The sequence below is a fragment of the Thermobia domestica genome, chromosome 10, assembly GCF_964235325.1.
Source record: "Thermobia domestica chromosome 10, izTheDome1.hap1.1, whole genome shotgun sequence".
Lineage (NCBI taxonomy): Eukaryota > Metazoa > Arthropoda > Insecta > Zygentoma > Lepismatidae > Thermobia > Thermobia domestica.
Window position 1 is genome coordinate 252,194,262 of NC_137463.1, and position 9,356 is coordinate 252,203,617.

A 9,356-nucleotide genomic window follows, 5' to 3' on the forward strand; every position below is an offset into this window, starting at 1 on the left:
AGAATATTGTGATTTTGGTCTATTACGGTACAATGTCCACTATTAGAAACAAAACATAATTATGGAATTCTTAAAAATTTAGAATGTGTCAAATAATGCATCCTCCACCTAATTTGTTAAGCGAAGCATTTACTGGGAAATATGCTATTTCCAAAACAATTCAAAATAATTTAAGGTACTGCTGCTATCCTATTATCTGAGAGAAATATATTTCCTTAAGATGAACCATAAATATAATTCGGGTTCTCATTACGTAACAGATTACTTCAATGTAACGTAAAACTTTCATTTTGGTTTTCGATAGTCGGTATTTCAGTTACAGTATTGCATTGTTTCAAGCATTTTCTTTATTTGGCATTGTGATACACGAATTTTACGGAATGAGGTCCTGGGTCTTATTTTAGTAATACGACAACTAGATTCCATACAAGTAATAAAAATATTTATTAAGGTTTTATATTCTTCGAGGGGGGGGGGGACAAATTTTACATTTCATATTTTTCTAGGCGTCATCTTTATTTTTTTAACGGAATATTTATGCTTGGATGCCAAACAAAGTTTCAAGCAGTGTTGGGCAAATTTTAATTGAATTAACGATTAACAATTAATCTGTAAATTTAATTGTTAATTGCAATTAACGTTGAAATAAGTCATGGTTAATTGTTAATTGCAGTTTGCCATTAATAACGGAGAATAAATTGCAATTAATCAATTGATTGAAAGTAATTGCAGTGGAAAGTAATTGCAATTGAACTCAGTCATTCAATTGCAATTGAAATTAATTGGCAATTAATTCAATTGCAATTGATTTCCACAGCAATTACTTTCAATTGATTGATCAATTGCAATTGATTTTCACAGATTAATTTTCAACACTATAGTTCAGAGAGGGCGTGAGGCAATGAAAACTTTAGCCACGACCAATTGACTCACCACCCATCGTGATCCACGACCCACCGTGACCCACTCTGACCCACCACCCACCATGAACCACTCTCACTCATTGTGACCCACAGACCCAACAAAACCCATTGTCATCAACTCTGACCCATGATTCACGCCCTCTTCTCTACTGACTAAAGAGTTAAAACTTGTAATAAAACAAGCCTATGAAATTGTCACTCATCGGAGGTTGAATTTCTAGGATCAATTGCTCAAGCACCGCTCTATTACAATAACGGTGGATCTGACCTTTCTAATATAAATAAAATAAAGAGTTTGTTTGTATCTGTCTGTCTATCTTTGTGGGGTCTGTGGACCAGACGAGTGAACCGAAACTTCTCAAAATTTGGTCACTGGTAGCTTGGTCTAGGCCCCAGATCAAGACGAAGTGTTTTTTTTTTTTAATTTCGAACTAGGGGGTCTCAGGGGGACGTTAACGGGTCCGGCCTGGGGACCAGACAAGTTGATCGAAAGTAACCAAATTTTGGTCACGGGTACCTTGGTCTAGGTCCCACACCAAGGTGAAGCGTTTTTGAGAAAATTCGAACCAGAAGGTCTCAGGGGGGCGTTTCTCGGGACATGTAAAAGTAGTAGAAAATGACCAATATTCGTGTCGATTTCATAGTTTTCGCGGTCGCTGAGATCAATGGTGAAACTCCGTTCGCATTAACTTCCAAATTCACCCTTTCCGGCTGTGGGCCGGGGGTCAACGGGGGGATACCGAAACGTAAAAGTAATCCAAAATGATCGATATTAGTGTCAAATCCGTAGTTTTCGCGGTCGCTGAGATCAATGGTGATACTTTCATTAGATATGATTTTAAAATTTAACCACCATTGTATGCGGGCCGGGAGTCACCGGAGGTGGAGAATTGCGAGTCATGTAAAAATAATGAAAAATGAGCTGATATTAGTGTCAAATACATACTTTTCGCTGTCGCAGAAATGAATGGTGATACTTCCACAAGGCGTTGATTTACAATTACAGCCCCCATCGGCTGCGGGCCAAAGGCGTTGTTTTTATTCAAAATTGGAACCAGAGGATCATAGGAGCTTTTACCAGTATAAGTAAAAAGTAGTAGAAAATGGCAGATGCTAGTGTCACATTCATAGTCTTCGGCTGGGGGCCAGAGGAGTTTTTTTTCGCAATTCGAACCAAGGGGGTCAGAGGGGGCGTTCACCGGAGCATGTAAAAGTAGTAGAAAATGACCAATATTTGTGTCGAATCCATATTTATCGGGGTTGCTCAGATGTATAGTGACACACCTGATAGTGTTTGCGTTCAAATTCAGCCCCCCATCGACTGTTAGATATATATTCACACAAAATATATCCAATTTTAGAAATGTTTCTTAATTGTTCTCCCGTTGTTCAGTTTGTTTACATTGATATTTTATCTGATCCGTGCGAAGAATTGTCATAAGAGCTAGTACGAAATGGTAAAGTGTTTGTCATGGACCAAATTACAATGAATTCAATTATATAGATAATTATTGTAATTATCATTTATAATTATTTCCGTGTTGAATTATATATACTTCTCAGTGGGAAAAAAATAAAATTTGAAAGTCCCAAATCAACGTAAAGGAAAAATGTATAAAATTTTCCATATAATTCAGCGTACCGTACACACTAAAATTTAAGTGTAATTAAGCTAAATTTAGATTTTGTATCGTTTTGTGCGTCACCGGAAATGGGTCAATGTTATCCTACAAATATGGCGGAACATGTTAATGCTGTTCCGTCAGGAACGATTTCGAGATCGTTTCCTTCACATCGTCTTGTGCGTGTTCTCTACCGTTTTGTAAGCCTATTTCCACGTTTTGTGAATCAATGGTATTGGGTCAAAATGGGCATTCAATGTGGGAAGAAAAATGAGCCACTGTCCAACCAGTATCGAATTTCGAGGTCGCTTTTTCTGTATTGTTTAGTGCATGTTTTGTACCGTTTCTGCCCATATTTTCACGTTTTTTCCGCCATCGAAAATGGGTCAAAGAGGACCTACAAATATGGCAGAAAAAGACATATTAATCCCACTTTCAAGGCCCATTTTGACTCACTTCCACTGATGCACAAAGGCGACACAAATCATGCATAAAATTGTGGTGGAAAACATTCGATGGTGACAGAACAGACATTAAGTTATTTTGTTATACTTGGTAGCCATTTTGAACTTTTTCGTTGTCGCACTAAAGTGGAAATAGGAGCACAAAAATGTACAAAACAGGCATTATACGATGCGAAAGAAACGACCTTCAAATTCGATAGTGGCGGAACAATGGCTCTTGTTCTTCACACCTTGATGGACCATTTTGAGGCATTTCTGGGATATTCAAGAGGTGGAAGTAGGCGAACAGAACGGTACAAAGTACACACTAAACGATGTGAGGGAACTTCCTCCAAATTCATTGGTGGCGAAACAGCATTAGAAATTTGATAGTGCCGGAACAGTGGGTCATTTCGTCACACCTTGGAGGTTCATCTTGACACACTTCTGGTGATACACAAAAACGTAGAAATAGGGGCACAAAACGGCACAAAACAGGCACTCAATGCGAAGAAAGGACCTCGAAATTCGGTAGTGACGGAGCAGTAAGCCATTTAACTTCCTTCTTGATGGCCCGCTTAACTCTCTTCCGGTGACGCACAAGACGAGGAAGTAGGCACAGAAAACTTTTTAGAAATAGGCACTAAACGGTGGCAAAAGAAACGACCTAGAAATTCGATAGTGGCGGATCAGTGGGTCATTTTTATCGCACTTTGGAGGCCCATTTTAATCAAACTTCTGGTGACACACAAAACGTGGAAATAGGGGCACGAAACGGTACGAAAACATTTACTAGTCGATGCGAAAGGGAAGACCACGAAATTCAGTAGTGGCGGAGCAGTGGGTCATTTTCGTCCCACATTCGAAGCCCATTTTGACCGTCTTACAGTGATGCACAAACGTCAAAATATGGGCACAAAAGAGTACGCGATGTGAAACTAACGACCTCGATATTCGATAGTGCGGAACTCTTGGTCATTTTCGTTCCGTCTTGAAAGCCCATTTTGACCCACTTCTGATGATGCACAAAACCTGGAAATAAGGGCACGAAACGGCATGAAAATTCACTAGTCGATGCAAAAGGAAGGACCTTGAAATTCGGTAGTGGCGGAGCAGTGGGTCATTTTCGTCCCACTTTCGAAGCCCCATTTTGACCGTCTTACAGTGATGCACAAAACGTCGAAATGAGGGCACAAAAGGGTACGCGATGTGAAATTAACGACCTCGATATTCCAAAGTGGCGGAACTTCTTGGTCATATTTCGTTCCATCTTGAAGCCCATTTTGACCCACTTCCCGGTGACGCACAAAACGTGAAGATATGCGCTCAAAACGGCAAGAAACCGACACTAAACGATGCGAAAGAACGACCTCGAAATTCTTTAGTGACGGACAGTGACTCATCTTCGTCCTACCTTGGAGACTCATTTTAACCCACTTCCCATAATGCAAAAAACGTGGAAGTAGAAGCACAAAACGGCACAAAACGATGTGAAGGAAACGACCTCGAAATTCATTGGTGGCGAAACAGCAATATTTGTTCCGCCATATTCGTAGACCCATTTTGACCTTCTTCCGGAGACGCATAAAATGTGAGAATAGGCGCACAAAGCGACACAAATAACATGCACAAAAGATGCAAAACAAAGAACCTCGAAATTCGTTGGTGGCGGAACAAGTTAATAATGCCGTGAGCATCAATATAAGTATATACTATAGTTCTTACCATCAAGGCTGAGAACCGCACGGTCCATTTTTTCTTTTACCAAAGTAGAAGCCCAACCGGGATAGTGATGTCAACTGGCTCGGCTCGGTTTAACTGAGCGAGCAGCTTGAGCTGGCATGGTTGGGATGATCCATCGACTGGACTCAATTGAGCCAATGGTTTGAGCTGGCTCGGTAGGGACGAGTCATCGATTCGGCTCGATTGGAGCCAATGGCTCGAACCATCTCCGTTGAAGCGAGTCCATAGGCTGGGTTCGAGTCAGCTCAACTTAGCCGATGGCTCCAATCGGCTCGGTTTGGGGTAAGCAATCAGCTCGGTTCGGTTCGGTTCGGATGGTGTGAGCCATCGGCTTGAGCTGGCTTGGCTGGATGAGCTGTTGGCTCGGCTCACTTCTCGGTTCGGCTCCATAAGTCAATGAGCTGTGCGAGAGCCGCTTGAGTCGTTGACAACCCTAAACTCGGGTCGATCAGTTTTGAACATGTTTGGCTGAAGTCCTGTAACTTTTAACAAGTTTTGGCTCGAGTCCGAATACTTGCACCTCCTGAACTCAAACCTAGAACCTCGTGACCGATGCCCTGCCTCCTGAAGATTTCTTGACGACCGAGATCGACAGTCAACTAATTTTTAGTATTCAGATACAAAACGCCTATATTTCGTGTTTATACAAGGTGTTATAATAATAATTAGTTATAGTAGTAGTAGTAGTATCATTGATAATTATATTGTCTATGTAGGATACTTGAAGAGAGTAGTACTTGGAACTAAACAAAGTATTTAGCTCAAATTGGCTCATTTTGGCTCGACTCGACTGGAAACTCGATCCGAGTTCAAGTCGAGTTGGGGAAAATTTTTCGAGCCGAGCTCAAAGATGTCTGCTTCGAGTCGAGTCGAGTTTAAAGAAAACTCGCTCGTTCCCATCCCTGTTGTATGCATGACGGGCATATAGAGTTCTTTCTGAGGGGGATAGAACCATAAACATAATATTTTTTTTAAAATACTTAGTTTCACGGCTTTCTTCCCAAGGGGCAAAGGGATAGTAGTTATCCAGCATTTCTTATAAGTACCTTATTTGAAATATGTAAAACAGTAACAAGGGAACAACACAATATACACACATCTTCTTATCTTCAGTTTGAATTGCTGATTTCAATTGAAATTAACAATCACAATTAACAATTACAAGTTTCAATTGTCAATTGCAATTAACAATTAAATGTTTCAATTGCACCCTTTGCAGTTGACAATTAACAATTAAAAGTTTCAATTTCCTGGGACAAGCATTTATTCTATGAGTCTAAAATTTATCCACGTACCTCGAAAAATGTTTTGTTTCTCTCGTCTACAGTACTGCGTCGTAATTAATTCTGTCTAGTTGGTGAATCAGTAACATTTAGCACATTGGCACGACATTGTCTCAACTTGGAGAAGAATCTGTCAACTGGTGTTTGTGATGTAATATCTATATCCATGTTACAACTATAATATCTTTCCCTACATTCTGTTTCCAACATTTCTATAATTGCCTATGCATATATAAGATCTAACTAAGGTAAACGAAGGTTGCTTGATGAAAGGAGTGAACTCGATCGGAAGACAGGTGTATTTAATTATGCTACCTTATATTGTATGATACTAGCTGGAATGACAGTATTTAACAGGGGCAGAGTAGGTGTATGGGAAATATTTGAATCCCCTTCCCTCTTAGCTTACACATTTGAATGAAAATGCAATGATAATAATCCATAAAATAATCTATTTTTGGCGTACATTTTGGAATGCAGTACCCCAAGGACTAAAACTATAATTGAAGCCATATATACGTGTATATTTTAGTGTAGGTCTTCATTATATACAGATTTTATTAGATTCCAATTTCTAAATTGGTTTCATTAACGACCAAATTAATCCATAAGAATGGGTCAATTGAAGAATATTCAACCGACACTTCAGGGACTTAAACTTTATTTACAATTACAGTGCATTTACAATTTATAGTATATGGCAAAGTTCGGAATATACCCTTGTAACTTTGAAACTGTTGAAGGTAAAGAGAACCATATTTTGAATAAGGATAATCGAGGAAGGGTCACACCAGAAACCAAGTAGTGCAAAATGGCGGCCATTTTTAAGTACCCTTTCTTGGATCCTGTAATCGTCGCTATTCGCCAGACCTTGGAGGAGAAATCGAGACTATCAAATATAAAATTCTCTATCTCCCACTCAAAAGTCGCACAGACGACAATTCTGGGAACAGTACGGTAATACATCAGCTCTAGTGATCCAAAATCTTTATCACGAATACAATGTTAAGAAAGAGAAACACAACCAATTATATAATACACTAGAAATAAGGAAAACATTAAAGTATAAATTAAACCAAAAATTTCATTACAAATGACAATTTTACTTCAAATGTAGGGTGGTGAATATACAGGTACTTGACTGTATATTCATTTCTCACATATACAAATATTCCCTTAAATAGGAAAATTTAAAAATTGACTTGTTGCCAAACGTTTCCTGAGAATCCGAGCTCTGATTCTAAAGAATGAATATTACTAATTACCATCCGATGAATATGTATTTAGTTCACTTTGATATTAATACTACCAGAATAATTTTTAAAATGAAAATATTTCAAAATTTCCTAAAAATTCTAGCTCTGATTCAATAATCTAATCAATGTTAATTCCAATTCACTTTAAAATATCATGTCATTTCCAACAAGCAGTATTCAATAACCAACTTTTGCATTTAAATATTCTTCCAAAATCTCAATTAAATAGTGAAAATCGAGAGAAAGTCTATCTTCAAAGCAAAAAAGAATCGAAGTGATCTATAATCTATGAAATGTCGCAATATATTATCCGTTAATGCAATTTTATTTTCAGAAGAGTAAAAACATCTAATTTATTAATTTAAATGTCCTGAATAAATGTTTATCCAAAAATGGTCAATTTTCTCATTAATTGCTCAAAACTAATACTCAGAATAATTATGTCCACGAAATACTTACATAACCAGTCAGACACATATATGAAGGACATATTGAACAAAATTTAAATTATTCCTCAAATTTCTGCTCAGCAGCAGCACTCAAATATTAAATGAATGAAGTACTGAATTAACACAAGAGAGCTGTTATTAGTCAAACTTAAGAGTCATATCTCTCAAAATCCTAATATAAACAGTAAATGATGAGAACAGTTTAATGAAAATAACATGATTAGAATCGAGGTCCAGCCAGGCAGTAATTATGCTCATTAATCATTTTAAACCGTTCAGGCATTTTCTTTTGATAATGAGAAGAGAACTTCGATTTATTGTTTACATATAAATATTAAATATTATAGAAGTTGAGTCAACCCCGTTTAGAAGCTACCCCGTTTAGTGTAGTGTAAACATTGTGAAATGTGGTTACTTATTAACTCCTTGCGCAAGTAGTTAATAAGTACTTTACTGTAGGTGTATGTGTGTGCATGTAGTCCAGGCATTTTAGAAAAAAAGTTGAGAAAAATTCCCATAAAGCTGAATTTTTCGGAGTAACATCCCTTGTTGATGTACTTTGACATACCAAAAGTTCCCTACTCTCCGACACGTGCATTCTCTCAAAATGGCGGACAAAGATGGCGGCCATGAAATTTCAACTTCACGACTTTCGGCGACAATAACTTTCTTCTTTATGACATCTTGGATACGTATTAAGTATATATGCACACAGGAAAGACTGAGATTAAATTTGTATGATAGTTATCATGTCACACTTCAATTTTGATACGTTTAAATTTGTTATATGTATAAAAAAGACAAACCAAATATCACTTTTTATGCTCGGAGGCAATTATATTAGAAGACGAATTAGAAACGAGGAAAATTGTTTGAATAAAAGTTGAAGATAATTTTATGAGCTTTAACACTTTCAGCCCCATGTGTATCTTTTTGATACACAGTGAGGGTTTACTGATGGACCACGTGTATCAAATAGATACACATTGGCTGACAGTGTTCATAGCAAACTGTAGTCTGGTCCCGGGATGAAATTTACTCAAACAGGGTTGGGGCTGAAAGTGTTAAAATAAGGTATTTACTTTGCCATTACGTAACTTGATATATATTCTATGGTATATGGGATTTATTATATACCTTATTATGTATCTTATGTATACATTGTTAAGAAACAAAAAAACTTTCCTAAATCGTCAATTTCATCCTCAGATTTATAAACAATTTCTATATTTTCACACCCAATCTCGAAACAGATTTTACACATTTGAGAACATTACAGACCAGGAGAAGGATATTCACACTTAGTTGAACAGTTGTTGTTTGCAGTAATCTTGCAAATACATCTGATAAAATCAAGAAGTTGAGGTGGTGCAGCAGTGTTGACAAGCAGCAGCCTCTGTTAGAGTTAGCGTTGCTAGCTGGAAATTCGCTGAAATCGATTGCCGAGACACTAGTCCTGAAAAGAGAACACGACAAAGGAAGTCAGAAAGTAACTTGGAAGATATGTCGGCTAAGGTTTGTGCAACAAATTCCGTTGTGCACATAGTGGATGGTCATGCATTTTCACGAGCAGAGACAGCTCACATTCTAACGTCTATTGCTCTGATTAAAGATATGTGGACAGTTTTCAGCCAAAT